Raw genomic sequence first — 4,301 nt, 5'->3', positions numbered from 1 at the left:
CTCGCCATTTCTGGCGTTGAACGCCAGAACCATGCTTGTTCTGGGCGTTCTGCGCCAGGATGCTGCCCATTTTGGGCGTTCAGCGCCAGAACCATGCTCTGTTCTGGCGTTGAACGCCAGGCAGATGCTCCTCCAGGGTGTGATTTTTCTTCTGCTGTTTTTGATTCCGTTTTCAATTTTTATATTTATTGTGTGACTCCACATGATCATGAACCTAAGAAAACATGAAAAATAAGAATAATAGAGTTAGATAAATAAACATTGGGTTGCCTCCCAACAAGCGCTTCTTTAATGTCAATAGCTTGACAGTTGGCTCTCATGGAGCCTCACAGATGTTCAGAGCATTGTTGAGATTCTCCAACACCAAACTTAGAGTTTGGATATGGGAGTTCAACACCAAACTTAGAGTTTGGTTGTGGCCTCCCAACACCAAACTTAGAGTTTGACTGTGGGGGCTTGGGTTGACTCTGCTTTGAGAGAAGCTTTTCATGCTTCCTCTCCATGGTTGCAGAGGGAGATCCTTGAGTTTTAAACACAAGAGAGTCCTCATTCCATTGAAGGACTAGTTCACCTCTGTCAACATCAATCACAGCTCTTGCTGTGGCCAGGAAAGGTCTTCCTAGGATGATGGATTCATCCTCTTCCTTTCCAGTTTCCAGGACTATGAAATCAGCAGGGATGTAAAGACCTTCAACCTTTACTAACACGTCCTCTACTTGTCCATATGCCTGTTTTCTTGAATTGTCTACCATCTCTAATGAGATTTTAGCAGCTTGCACCCTATAGATTCCCAGTTTCTCTATTACAGAGAGGGGCATGAGGTTTATTCCTGAACCAAGCTCACACAGAGCCTTAAAGAGCATGGTGCCTATGGTACAAGGTATTATGAACTTTCCAGGATCCTGTCTCTTCTGAGGCAATGTCAGTTGATCCAGATCACTTAGTTCATTGATGAACAAGGGAGGTTCAACTTCCCAAGTATCAATGCCAATTAATTTGGCATTTAGCTTCATGATTGCACCAAGAAACTTGGCAGTTTGCTCTTCAGTAACATCCTCATTCTCTTCAGAAGAGGAGTACTCATCAGAGCTCATGAAGGGCATAAGGAGGTTCAGTGGAATCTCTATGGTCTCTAGATGAGCCTCAGAGTCCTTTGGTTCCTCAGAGGGAAGCTCCTTATTGGTCACTGGACGTCCCAGGAGGTTTTCCTCCTTGGGATTCACGTCCTCCTCTCCCTCATTGGGTTCGGCCATTTTGCTTATGTCAATGGCTTTGCACTCTCCTTTTGAATTCTCTTCTGTATTGCTTGGGAGAGTACTGGGAGGGATTTCAGTGATCCTTTTACTCAGCTGGCCCACTTGTGCTTCCAAATTTCTAATGGAAGACCTTGTTTCATTCATGAAACTTACAGTGGCCTTAGATAGATCAGAGACCAAGTTTGCTAAATTAGAAGTATTTCGTTCAGAGTTCTTTGTCTGTTGCTGAGTGGATGATGGAAAAGGTTTATTATTGTTAAACCTGTTTCTTCCACCATTATTAAAGCCTTGTTGAGGCTTTTGATCCTTCCATGAGAAATTTGGATGATTTCTCCATGATGAGTTATAGGTGTTTCCATAAGGTTCACCTAAGTAATTCACCTCTGCTATTGCAGGGTTCTCAGGATCATAAGCTTCTTCTTCAGAAGATGCCTCTTGAGTACTGTTGGATGCAGCTTGCATTCCATTCAGACTCTGAGAAATCATATTGACTTGCTGAGTCAATATTTTGTTCTGAGCCAATATGGCATTCAGAGTATCAACCTCAAGAACTCCCTTCTTCATAGGCGTCCCATTGTTCACAGGATTCCTTTCAGAAGTGTACATGAACTGATTATTTGCAACCATGTCAATGAGTTCTTGAGCTTCTGCAGGTGTTTTCTTTAGGTGAATGGATCCACCTGCAGAAGTGTCCAATGACATCTTGGATAACTTAGACAGACCATCATAGAATATATCTAGGATGGTCCATTCTGAAAGCATGTCAGAAGGACACTTTTTGGTCAGTCCTTTGTATCTCTCCCAAGCTTCATAGAGGGATTCACCTTCTTTTTGTCTGAAGGTTTGAACATCCACTCTAAGCTTGCTCAGCTTTTGAGGAGGAAAGAACTTGGCTAAGAAAGCCTTGACCAGCTTATCCCAAGAGTTCAGGCTATCCTTGGGTTGAGAATCCAACCACAGTCTAGCTCTGTCTCTTACAGCAAAAGGGAAAAGCATGAGCCTGTAGACTTCAGGATCTACTCCATTAGTCTTAACAGTATCACATATCTGCAAGAACTCAGTTAAGAAATGAAAAGGATCTTCAGATGGAAGTCCATGAAACTTGCAGTTCTGCTGCATCAGAGAAACTAATTGAGGTTTCAGCTCAAATTTGTTTGCTCCAATGGCAGGAATGGAGATGCTTCTTCCATGTAAATTGGAATTAGGTGTAGTAAAGTCACCAAGCATCCTCCTTGCATTATTATTATTTTCGGCTGCCATCTCCTCTTCCTGTTCGAAAATTTCTGAAAGGTTATCTCTGGATTGTTGTAATTTAGTTTCTCTTAATTTTCTCTTCAGAGTCCTTTCAGGTTCTGGATCTGCTTCAACAAGAATGTTCTTGTCCTTGCTCCTGCTCATATGACAAAGAAGAGGGCATAGAAATAATAATAATAATAATATGGATCCTTTATACCACAGTATAGGGATCCCTTGGTGAGTGGAAGAAAAGAGGGAGACAAAGAATGTAATGTAATTGAAGAAACACAACTGTGAGGAGGGTTTAGATGTGAGATGAGATGTTAGTAGATGAATAAATAAATAGAATAAGATGGGAGAGGGAGAATTTTCGAAAATAATTTTTTTGAAAAAGGGTTAGTGATTTTTGAAAATAGTTTTTTGAAAGAGGTTAGTAAATTTTTTTTTTCGAAAAATTTTAAAATCAAAAATAAAAATAATTAGTTAATAAAAAAGAAATTTTTGAAAAAGAGGGAAGGGATTTTTGAAAATTAGAGAGAGAGAGTTAGTTAGTTGGTTTTGAAAAAGATAAGAAACAAACAAAAAGTTAGTTAGTTAGTTGAAACAAATTTGAAAAGATAAGAAGTTAGGAAGTTAGAAAAGATATTTTGAAATCAAATTTTTGAAAAAGATAAGATAAGAAGATATTTTGAAAAGATATGATTGAAATTATTTTTTTGAAAAAGATTTGATTTTTAAAATCACAATTAATGACTTGATTCACAAGAAATCACAAGATATGATTCTAGAACTTAAAGTTTGAATCTTTCTTAACAAGCAAGTAACAAACTTGAAATTTTTGAATCAAAACATTAATTGTTATTGTTATTTTCGAAAATTTGATATAAAAATAAGAAAAAGATTTTTGAAAAATATTTTTAAAATTTTCGAAAATAACTTAAGAAAAATGAAAAAGGTTTGATTTTTGAAAAAGATTTTTGAAAAAGATAGGATTTTTAAATTGAAAATTTGATTTGACTCATGAAAACAACTAGATTTTAAAAATTTTTGAAAAAGTCAAATCTAATTTTCGAATTTATAGGAGAAAAAAAGGGAAAGATATTTTTTTTTATTTTTGAATTTTTATGATGAGAGAGAAAAACAGGAAAAATGATGCAATGCATGAAAGTTATGGATCAAAACAATGAATGCATGCAAGAATGTTATGAATGTCAAGATGAACACCAAGAACACTATGAAGATCATGATGAACATCAAGAACACATTTTTGAAAAATTTTTAATGCAAAGAAAACATGCAAGACACCAAACTTAGAATTCTTTAATGCTTAGACATTAAGAATTCAATAATGCATATGGAAAACAAGAAAAGACACAAAACATGCAAATGCAAAGATCAAACAAGAAGACTTACCAAGAACAACTTGAAGATCATGAAGAACATTATGAATGCATGAAAATTTTCGAAAAATGCAAGATGCACATGCAATTGACACCAAACTTATAACATGACTCAAGACTCAAACAAGAAACACAAAAATATTTTTGATTTTTATGATTTTCTAATTTTTTTGTATTTTTTTCGAAAATTCTTTTGAAAAAACAAAATTAAGGATTCCAAAATTTTTTAATATGAATTCCAGGAATCTTATGCTCTTTAGTCTAAAGCTCCAATCAAAGGGGTCAGGCATGGCTTAATAGCCAGCCAAGCTTTAGCATGTAACTCAGACATGACACGTCTAACATGCCCTACAGTCGTATTAGACATGGCTTTACAGCCAGCCATGCTTCATGAAACACTAGAATTCTT

The 4,301-nt window shown here is 36.3% G+C and overlaps 1 non-coding gene across 1 annotated transcript; it reads left to right on the top strand.

Moving 5' to 3' along the window:
* The first annotated feature begins 2,012 nt into the window (after positions 1 to 2,012).
* Positions 2,013 to 2,120, top strand: LOC112788689 (small nucleolar RNA R71). Its single transcript, XR_003196044.1, has one exon. It is a non-coding gene; the product is annotated as a small nucleolar RNA R71 (small nucleolar RNA).
* The last annotated feature ends 2,181 nt before the right edge of the window (positions 2,121 to 4,301 follow it).

This window comes from Arachis hypogaea, chromosome 20 (assembly GCF_003086295.3).
Source record: "Arachis hypogaea cultivar Tifrunner chromosome 20, arahy.Tifrunner.gnm2.J5K5, whole genome shotgun sequence".
In the NCBI taxonomy this organism is placed as follows: domain Eukaryota; kingdom Viridiplantae; phylum Streptophyta; class Magnoliopsida; order Fabales; family Fabaceae; genus Arachis; species Arachis hypogaea.
The sequence above is the reverse complement of the archived record's forward strand: the minus strand, read 5'-3'. Positions and strand labels throughout refer to the sequence as shown.